General features: G+C 40.2%; 1 pseudogene; it reads left to right on the top strand.

Moving 5' to 3' along the window:
• The first annotated feature begins 5836 nt into the window (after window positions 1-5836).
• Window positions 5837-6699, top strand: LOC104853894 (annotated as a pseudogene).
• The last annotated feature ends 4989 nt before the right edge of the window (window positions 6700-11688 follow it).

Here is an 11688-nt window from a genome sequence, read left to right as displayed (position 1 = left end):
GGCAAAAAAAAAAAAAAAAAAAGGATAAACCACCAGCCACAGTGGGGCATGCCTGTAATCCTAGCTACTCAGTGATCTGAAGCAGAGAGATCAAAAGTTCCAGACCAGTCTGGGCAACTTCAGGAGCTTACATCAAAATAAAAAAATAAAAAGGACAGGGCTACTGACCATATCATGTCAGAGAAATTATACAAAACATTGAGAGATCATATAGGGCCATCTGTTCTCACACTACAGTATTCCAGAACATAGAAAAAGAATATTTCCAGGACCAGGGATATAGCTCAGTGGTTCCACTGCCTGCCTTGAAAGCACAAGGTCCTGAGTTTGATTCACAGTAAAAAAAAAAAAAAAAAAAAAAAAAAAAAAGAAAGAAAGAAAGAAAGAAAAGAAAAAGAACATTTCCAAAGTGTGTCTATGAAACAAGAGTGTCATTTATGCAAAAACTAATAAAGAATATGCACCCAAAAGAGACCTGCAGTCCAACCTTATTTATGAAATACTAATTAAAAAATCTTAACAATATTAGAGTTGGGCAAGTTGGTGCATACCTATAATCCAAGTATTATAGATAGCTAAGTTAGACAGAAATATTATAGGCAGTCAGACAGGGCTAGGCCCTTGAGAGAGTCAGTATAAAAGACAGAAAAACATTACAACTGTGATCCAAGGCACATCAATTTGAGGCTAGGCCTCAAGATAAAGATGGGATGACCAGGCCTGCATACTTCCCCAAGGGCTGAGATAAGTGGTAACACCTGGCCTAGAGAAATCTAGATAGACATCGGTCACCTCAGTGGGTGACCAAGACCCTCAGACCTCTCACCTTCCTGAAAAGTTCTTTGTTCTTTCCATGGACACTTACTTGTTAAGTGACTTGTTTCCCCATCAGATCAGTATTACATAAGCAACTATACCTGAAACCTTATTGATCATAGGTTCAACCCATGTTGTACCCACATGGTTGTGCTTTATAAAAGTTCCCCTGTGAAGTGGAGTCCCTAGCAATCCATTCAGGACTCCTCCTGCCTCTCAGAAGCTATCTCTCAATAAACCTTTCCCACTTTTAACCTCTGTTGTTCCTTAAAATTCATTCTTCTACTTTGGGGAACATGAATTTGGTGTATCGGACATCTGGCAGGTTGGGAGTTATAATATTTCCCCCATATCATATGGAGGTTCAATACCATTCCTATATCACCAGCACTCTGGTAAGCAGAGGCAGGAGGATCACAAGTTCACGCTCAGCCTGAGCAGCTTTGCAAAATTCTGTCTTAAAAAGAGAGTTGTTAGGAATGTAGCCCAATAGAAAGGCCCAAGAGAAAGGCCCTGGTTTTAGTCTCCAGTAAGGGGTAGATATCACAATGTTAATAAACAGAATCCTACTTTAAAGATAAAATATTGTAACCAAGCAAGCTTCCTTTAGGATTTGTATATTACATATTGGGAAAGTCATTAATATAATACATAATATTAATAGAACTAAGCAAAAAAGTTGTATTACCATTCTCCTGGAGTAACAAAAGATACTTGATAAAAATCAGCAACCATTAATAATAAAAGGCTATATAAATAAGACTATTGGATACTTCCTAAAACATGAAACATGTCTTCCTTATATATGTCATCCCAAATTCTAGAGGCTTTCCTACCAAAGCAAGAACGTCCTAAGTTTGCTGCTATGCTACTCATTAATGTTATTGGAGTCATTCCATCCTCAAGTGAAACCACAGAAAGCAAATTAGTAAATCAAATATGGTGAGGCACACCTGGAGACCCAGACGCTCAGAGGGCTGAGAAGATCAGGTGTTCAGGATCACCTAAACCCAGGAAATCAAGAGCCACCTGGGTAATGTACTGGGCACCCCCCCATCAATCGATTGACCAATAGATCAGAGCAAAGAGTAGGGAAGACATAAAACCATATCTTGAGATATGATTACAGGTTTAGAAAACATGAAAACTAAAAAAATAAGAATTTTTCAAAAGAAGAGTATAAACAAAATCAACATGCAAAAATCTATAAACAAAAGCCACTTCAAAAACATTATGGATGAGATGGCTCCAGTAATAACTTTCATACTTTGTTTTGGGGACAGGGCCTCACTATTCAGGGCCTCAAACTTCTGGGCTAAAGCCATTAGCCACCAGCAGGTACCATTTGGGACAATCACCTAAGTTTCTGAGATAAAGGATGCTGGCCCTGTAGATGAAAAATCTCCTTCAAAAGGGATATGTGTGTGTGTGTGTGTGTGTGTGCGCGCGTGTGCGTGCGTGTGTTTATTAATTAAGGTTATTGATATATTTTAGGTATACAATATGATGACATTCATCATTGGGAATTTGTACCTTTACATGATATCTCTTGGTTATTTTTTCCCCATTCCCCTGCCCTCCCTTCAATCTCTCCACCCCTCCCTATTTACAAAGATTTTGTTTCCATTTTTTTCCTTTTTTCATATTTATTCTTTTCCCCTACCCCTCCCACTTCCCCTTTGGACCTGTTCTTCCTATTTCACATTATCTTTTATACATTTTGTTGTGTTTTGTTTTATTTTCAGATAAGGCTTCTCTAGAGAAAGCTCCAAGGAACCAGCCAGAACTGCTGAGTCACTCGGACTACTTATCTCGGTGACCTATAGTAAACTTTGCTAGAATACTAAATTCACCACCATTACCAGCTAGAAACTGTGGAGCTGAGGAAGTCACTCTCTTCCATTCATTTAATTTTTTTGGAGGGGTACTGGGGATCGAACTTGGGTCCTGGAACTTGCAAGGCAGATGGTGGAACCACTGAGCTAAATCCCTGGCCCCATTCATTTAATTTTAAACAGTATCCTACAGCCATCACTCCAAGACAGGTAGAAAATAAAAATAACAAAAATCCAGATCTCTGATGCTCTAGGTGAGAGCACATGTGTGTTAGATCTTGTCTTAGTCACCTTTCTCATTGCTCAGACAAAATATCCAACACCTGAAGTTAAAAGAGGACAGGTTTATTTTGGGTCACAATTTTTAGAGGCTCCAGTCCATAATCAGCTGGCTCCAAGGCAGAGCTGCATGGCAGAGGGGCATCACAGAAGGAGAAACAGTTCTTTAAGCAGAAGGCAGCCAAAGCAGCAAACAACAAGCAGCAACCACAGCAGCACACTTTCTATTCCTTATATTCTATCCATGGTGGGGCACCCTTCAGCCTAGCATCACACCATGAGTCAATCACAGCATCACATCCTTAATCCCAACATCACACACTGTAAAACTAGCGACCTCCAAAAAGCCCCACCTATATTCACACGGGGCTTTGGGTGGACATCTAGATACAAGCCATAACCTAGCCTGACCTTAAGTTACCTTCACGCTACTGCAAGCTCATTAAGGGTTCATAAATATGTACAACAAACATGTCATGCATGTAGTTATGATCAGAGTGAATTCTGGGTGAAGCATTTGGGTTTAGAGCCCCTAAAATGGCTCAGCACTCTGTCAGTCACTCCTGTCAACCACATCTAGAGATTCAGCCTCAGGTATCTGGGCTGAGATGCATATTCTTCAAATTCCAAAAGCTCAATTTACTGGGGACTGCTGTTATTGCTATTTCTAAGACCTGTATGTAGTGCTTTTACTTTTCTTCAACCTGGCACCATTTTTCTGTCTGTGCCATATTTTTGTCGGCATGAACTTGCCCTGAGCACCACTTCCCACGATCTTCAGTAAATATAGCTGCTTGTTAATTGCTACCAGGTGTACATTTGATAATTCTTTGTTCATTGTACACAAGATCCTGGAGTGTACCTGCCCACTATGTGGTAACATGACCACTACCACTTTTTCTTTCCTTTTTTAAAAAAATGGTACTGGTGATTGAATACATGGCTTTCACGCTAAGCCCTTCTTTTTTTCTTGAGACAAGATCTGGCTGAGTAGCTCAGGATGGGCTTAATCTTGTGATCCTCCTGCCTCAGCCTCCCAGAGTGCTGGTATTATAGGCACATACCACCACACCTGGCACCACCACCATTTTTTTAAAATGCTACATATGAATCAAGATCTAAGCATGCTCAGGAATGTGCCCACCTCTGAATGTGATGATAAGTCTAAAATGAATATATGTTTCTCCATGAAAACTCCCTTAGTTTCCTTGTTTGGGGAGTTATCCCCCAGGGCTCTCCCTACTTGCCCAACAAATTTCTCTTCATTCTTTCATCTCCTGATTGTGCTTAATGGGTGTGCACTACCCATTGCTAAGGTAACAGAGCCATCCTCCCACCTCAGCCTCCCTAGTAGCTGGGACAACAGTCTTACTCATCACCACATCCAGCTTAATTGTGACTTTAAAATTTTTAAAATTCAGGCATGGTGGTGTATGCCTGTAACCCTAGCACTTTGGAGGTTGAGGCAGGAGGACTGCAAGTTCATTCCCAGTTTGAGCAACCCAGTGACTATTACCTGCCACCCAAAGTTAAAGGACGAAAGGTAGGAGGACTGCAAGTTCATTCCCAGTTTGAGCAACCCAGTGACTATTACCTGCCACCCAAAGTTTGTTTTGTTTTTTTGGTACTTTGTTTTGTTTTGTTTTTTTGGTACTGGGGATTGAACTTGGGTCCTTGCACTTGCAAGGCAGGCAGTGGAACTGCTGAACTAAATCCCCAGCCCAGGAGAGCTTTATTTTGGCTCCCAGTTTATAGAAGTTTCAGTCTATAATTGGCTGGCTCCAAGGCACAGTGCCATGGCAGAGGAGCATTGCAGCTCAGAAACAGTTCATGGTGGGGCAGAAGGCAGCAAGCAGTGAAGTAGCAAGCAGCAAGCAGCTAGCAGCCAGAACCAGCATTCTTTCTGTCCCTTATATTTTATCCACAATGGAGCACTCTTAGTCCTACCTGGAACTATGCCAAATACTGGTCAGTGGACTGATTTAGTAATCATGCACCCTTCATCCTGCATCACACACTCTAGATCCAGCCACCTCTGAAAAGCCCCACCTATGACTACATGAGGCTTTGGGGAGACATCCAGACACAGCCATAACAGTGACTTAGTAAAACCCAGTCCCAAAGTAAATAATAAAAGGAGTAAGGATGTAGCTCAGTGTGAAAGCTCTGGGCTCAATCCCCAGTGCCAAAAAGCACAGATAAAACCAACCATCAGTGAGCCCTGAGATTGAAATGAAATGTTCAAAATTCAAAGGAGGAAAACTATAAAAAACACTTTAATGACAAAAATGGGGACTTGAACAAATGTGAATACAGGTCATATTCTTAGAGAGAAAATTTAATGTCGTGAAGATGTTCATTGTTGCTAGGTCCACCAATAAATTTAATATGAGTCAGATAAGAATAGTATTAGTTTCTCCCTTATAGTTACAAACTAGTTGATTAATTTGGGAAAAATAAGAATAGCTAGGTAATTTTTTTTTTTTTTTTTTTTTTTTTTTTTTTTTTTTTTTTTGGTACCAGGTGCTTTCAAGGTAGGCATGGTGCCACTGAGCTAAATCCCCAGCCCAATAGCTAGGTAATTCTTGAAAGACAGCAACTTCTCAAATAAATGGCAAGACACTATCCTGTTCAGAGTCAGACACTACATGAAAGCAGAGGAAAGGCTCCAGAAACAATGACAGATGCAAAGCAAAGATACAACAAAAATAGTGTCACAAATCAGGACTTCCTAATATGTGATGCTGGGAAAACTGGCTGGCCTTACGGGAATAGATAAAATTAAATCCATTCTCCATACCATATATCTAACACATTTTAAATGAATCAAGGACCAGCACCTGGTAGCTGGGCCTTAGTGTCCTTGCAGCGCCACAGAATTAGAAAGTTGCCTGCAGATTTGAGAAATGGCAGCTAACAGAAGCACCAGCATCTTCAGCTCGGCATCATTGGCTGTGGAGTACATTGACTCACTTCTGCCTTAGAATCCTCTGCAAAAACCATTTAAAAATGCTTGTAACTCTATGTTAAATAATTACACAAAATTCCAGATTGCATCATAGGGATCCCTTATAGTTCATGAAGCCATTTATTTCTTGTTGTGTTTACCTGAATTTTTTCAATTTATACCTTGCATGAAAAAGTACAAAATCCAAAAGGATAAACCAGAATCATAAGGAGGCCAATAGAAATGTTTGAAAGTACTTCTCTTTAATCATTTTTGTATCCAGCTGCCTTTGATTTGTGGAACCCATTATTTTATAGAGTTTTTCAGCATTCCTTATGAATGGGAAACAATGCCAAGATGGCATGTGCTTTTGACAAGATACTTGGGCTGCGTAGTCACTGAAGCCACCAGGTACTGTTTCTTGCATAGACTCTTACACCACAAAAGAACATATAAATATATTCACAAAATTCATCATGAGTTTCAGGCTCCATGTGGAATGGAAGCAAAACACGCACATCCTTTGGAAACTCTGATCCTTGGGGCTGGATTTTTCCTCAGAATCCTGCTTTTGTGCAATCACATAGTTCTTCAGGCTTGGGTGACCTTGCGTTTGGAAACAACTGTGAATGTCCATGGTGGTTATGATGTTCCTATCAACCCTTTAAATTTCGTCCCTTTCTATTCTGGTTCCAGCATCACGATTTCCATTACATGAACTTCGTTGGAAATTATGCTTCAACATTTACATGGTGGGACAGGCTTTTGGGAACAGACTCTCAGTATAATGCTTATTAAGAAAAGATGAAGGTTCAGAACTGAATAAAACTCTCTCAGACCTTCCTGAAGGCCTACATTTTCCTGAATCAAAAATAGTAGTTAACATTGCTTCTGGAGCGCAGAAATAAGCATGTGTCTTGGCTGCAAAGTGATAAAAAGAACATTAACAACCTTTTATTATCTTCCTAGTGAGAACTTTTTCTACTTTCCATACAAGGTCTGTGTATGTCAAAATCCCTAAATAAATATTTAAGTAGTTTTTGTGAGGTTAGCCATGTTGCTGACCTGAAGGTTTTCCATAATGAAAGCATGATTTGTCTTCTCCCCAGTGCTACCAGACGCCTGAAGTTGACAATGTCTTTAAGTCCGTTAGGTACGTATTGGTCATTCTTAATAATGGCATTGGCTTTACCTTTGAAATATTTTTTTTTTAGAATCCGCTTAAAATATGAGTGGAACTGCAGCAGCTGATACAGTGAATGGCTAAAGCCAGCAGATCAGCAGCAGCCAATACCAAGAACTCCATCTCTTGGCTGGAGCTGATCAGTTTGGGGTGATTCTTCAGGGAGTTATTTTTTATCGCAGTACACTGTTGGTGTCTATAAATTAAAACATTTCTGATTTGATGTAGGTGGAATATTTCACAAGGTTTTTCAAATTACTTAAATTCTTTAAAAATTCAACTTTAGGCTGGGCATGGTGGCGCATGCCTGTAATCCCAGCACTTGGAAGGCCTGGGCTACATGAGTGAGTTCCAGGTAAGTCTCAACTACATAGTGAGACCCTATCTCAAAAAAAAAAATCAACTTTATTTCAGCTATTTTTCCCTTTCATATTTGTATATAGTTAGTTTTCTTTATATTTAAAGCTGTATCCTGAAACTTTGTGAACTGACTTGCTGTATTTGCAACTTTGAGCTACTGAAATAAATGTGATTTTGGTCTGACTTTTAAAAAATCAGTCAATCAATCAAAGACCTAAATGTAATTTTTAAATGTAGCCATATAGACATTAGAAGGTATGAGGGAGAAATTCTTCCACAACTGAAGTAGAGAAAACATTCCTAATGAAAACTCAAAACCCACACACAATAAGGGGAAAAGATTAATACATGTGACCACATAAAAAGGGAGGGGACATGTATACACACAAAATAGCATGGCTATGGTAAAAAACAAATGACTTACTGGAAAAATATTAGAGATAAATGTCATAGACAAGGGGCAGCTATGCCTAATACATGAAGAGCTCCTGTATAAAAATCAACTAGACATGAACAAAGAGTTCACCGGAAAAAAGAAAGCAAATTCCCTTAAATGTTTAAAAAGCTACTCAATCTCACTCATTGTCAGAGAGACACATGAGACACAGAAATCCCAGCATTTATCAACACAGTGAAAACATGTTCATTAATCATCCTGGAAGATACTGGGAGATTCAGGTCATTATTTTGAAAATCAGTAAATAAGAAGGAGAAAACCATTTATCTCATTTTTTCTATATAAATGATACCTCCAAGTAACCAAATGGCATAGAGGAAAACCAGTAAATGAAGCCTGTATAGAAATAGAATATTTGTCATTTTTAAAAATCTTTATGAAAAAAGGAAATCAGACATTCTGTCCATCTAGATGGTCATATAAAATATAACCTATGCATAACCTACAGTGGGGGAGAACTTGGGTCTGACTACCAAATTAAGAGAAAGACAAGAGGAAGCAGAAAAAAAATAAATCAAATGCTCCCCAAATTAGTTATATGTGAAATCTGGTCTGTGGGAAATTCTGCAGTCTCTTGGCACTCAACAAATAAAATGCAAAAAGAGAAAGGGATGGAGAGAGAGAAGAGATGAAGGGTGGATATATCCATCAAAAGAGAATTAAGGAACATATTGATCTCTGGCCTTACATGGATTATATTATGTAGACATAGATAAAAATTTTACTCCTTTTTCCCACTCGTATGCTTTATTTTGCCTAACTGCACTGGCAGTGGCAGGGATGGAACTCAGGGCCTTAGGCTCTGTCCCCCAACCTCTACCCCCAGGGTTACTGTGTGTCTTTTTAGCCAAGTTGCTCTTCCAGATTTCCTCTGAGGATGAAAATAGACGAAAGGAATACTAGTATTTTTATGGAACTTCAACACTCACCTTGTAAAAGCAAGCACGGCTGTGGCAGCCAGCACTACACTAGCTCCACACCACATTGTTATGGTTTAGATTCACAATGTCCCCCAAGTTCTCCTGTATGGAAGGTGATTGTGTCAAGGGGGTGGCATACTCTTTAGTGGATTCATCCATGGATGAGCTCATAGCTGAATGTACTATTAGAAAGTGGGTCACTGGGGTGTAACCCAGAAGACTGTATTCTTGCCCCCTCTCCTTCCTACTCTCTCTCCTTCCTGGCTTCCATGGGTTGAACAACTTTCCTCTGCCATGCCCCTTTACCATCCCATTTCTTCCTTGGAGCCAGCCAATCTTGGACTGCAACCATGAGGCAAAATAAACCTCTCCTCACTTAAATTGTAGGTGTTGAGTATTTTGACCAGCAATAGAAAAATGACTAAGACACATTTTTTAAACTCTTAGAAACATTCTAGAGCTATTCTGTGTATCTCCAAGGCTGCCTTCTTCCTATTAGTATGAAAGATTACTTTTATTGAGATAAAATTTACATTTTATGGGAATGTACAGCATATAGGCATGTAATTTGTTGAGTTTCAACTAACAGTACCCATGTAACTAAAACCTAGCCAGGATATGGACTTGTCCATCATTTCATGTCTCCTTCCACTACCTCCCCATCCTCCTTGACTATAAGTTTGAATGCTTCTAACATCTTCTGGGCCTTCTACTCACTGGTGGCTGAGCAAGCTACCTATCCATCCTACCATTGGGCCACCAAGAAATGGCAGTCACAGGTTCTAAAAAAGGACAAGAATTACCATGTCATCCATTTTACCAGCTGTCACCATGCAGTCACCCAGGGAGAATTAGCAAGTGTGCTTTTCGCTTCCTGTAAAACTTTCCACAAAGCTCATTTCTCTCTCTCTCTCTCTCTCTCTCTCTCTCTCTCTCTCTCGTTCATCATTTCATGTCTCCTTCCACTACCTCCCCATCCTCCTTGACTATAAGTTTGAATGCTTCTAACATCTTCTGGGCCTTCTACTCACTGGTGGCTGAGCAAGCTACCTATCCATCCTACCATTGGGCCACCAAGAAATGGCAGTCACAGTCTCTAAAAAAGGACAAGAATTACCATGTCATCCATTTTACCAGCTGTCACCATGCAGTCACCCAGGGAGAATTAGCAAGTGTGCTTTTCGCTTCCTGTAAAACTTTCCACAAAGCTCATTTCTCTCCCTCTCTCTCTCCCTCTCTCTCTCTCTCTCTCTCTCTCTCTCCCTCTGTGTCAAGCTCAAGAGGAGATGAAGATGCCTATAATTATCTTAGCAACAGAACATGCTGTGCATTCAAATCGTATAATCTCATCCCCATAGCAACGCAGAATCACGGTCCTTTGGAACCCAGTGGCAACAGCACCCACTTAATCCAACCTCTTAGATAAAAATAGAAATGACCCCAAAGAGTCACCTACTGCTCAGATAGCTTTCATAGCCTTCTATATATTCTTTGTTTGCAAACAGCATGGAACATTGATACAAATAGGATAAACATGGGGTGTCCATTTTGGCTGCTGACTCCTAGGTTGATTTAAGCCTGGGGCTTTGGTGTTATTAGAAACAAAGGAAATTATTTTGATTGATGGAGGGAGAGCAAGTCTTCTCAGGACAAATGCAGAAATGTTAACACTGGAGACCACGGAGCTGTGGCAAGAATTTCTCATTGGCTTATCTCAACAAGTCTTCATAAGTAAGATTGCATGGTTCTCTGATTTGCAGGCTGCCACACAAAGATTGTCCCTCTCCTTTATCAGCCTGGAGTTGCAGATTATAACAGGAGCTTCAAAGCAGCTCTCCAGAGCAGGGGGCAACAATACAAAATAAAACCAGGTGTGGTGGTGCATGCCTCTGACTTCAACACTCTGGGAGACTGAGGCAGGAGGATGGAAAATTCCAGCCCAGCCTAGACAATTTAAGAAGACCCTGTCTCAAAATTAAAAATTTAAAGAGGTTGTACATGTAGCTCAGTGTGAAGGCCTCAGGTTCAATTCCCAGCCACCACCCCCACAAAAAAAGGAAAAAGAAAAGAAATGTAAATGTGCTATCTGGATAGGGTGATAGGATGATACCTTTCCCTGCTATATCTGTCCTACCTTTTGGATGCATCTTTGTCTAATTCAAAGCCAAGAACTCTGGAGCCCTGTGATACCTCTCCCATCTCCCTAGGAATTTGTTATACCCTGAGATTTGCACAACAGGGCATCTGAAAGATGAATAGACCCTCTTCAAGCAGGCAGACACGATAAAGGAGATGCTACATCTGCGCTGTCTGCCTCATACTGGCTGAGGATCCCTAGTCCAGAAATCTGAAATGCTCCAAATTCCAACTTTTTGAGCTCCAACACGACAAGCGAAAATTAAGTACTTAGGTAGGGAAAAGTCTAAGTATTTAGCCAGGTGCAGTAGTGCATGCTTGCAATCCCAGCACTCTGGGAGGCTGAGGCAGGAAGATCACAAATTCAAAGTTTGGTGACATACTGTGTCAAAATAAAACCTTTTAAGAAGGGCTGGGAACATAACTCAGTGGCAGGAGACCCCTGGAGTCAATTCCCAGTATAAAAACAAGATTGCTATGATAACAAATCCAGAGTCAGGAATGATGGTAATTCCCAGCCAGATTGTCCTTGGGGGTGGCTGAGTGACATTTCTGCTTTCTGATGTTCAGTGTACGCAAATGTTTCATGCACAAAATTATTTCAAACATCATATAAGCTTAACTTTAGTGTGTATAATTGTACAGAAAACAGTGAGTTTTGTGTTCAGACACAGCTCCCATCCCAAGATATCTCATAATATATATGCAAATCTCGCAAATCTAAAATCCAAAAACTTCTGATGTCAAAGGGGTAT

Source organism: Fukomys damarensis, unplaced genomic scaffold (genome assembly GCF_012274545.1).
Source record: "Fukomys damarensis isolate Sample0158 unplaced genomic scaffold, DMR_v1.0_HiC HiC_scaffold_17, whole genome shotgun sequence".
Lineage (NCBI taxonomy): Eukaryota > Metazoa > Chordata > Mammalia > Rodentia > Bathyergidae > Fukomys > Fukomys damarensis.
This window is presented reverse-complemented; position numbering and strand designations above follow the sequence as displayed.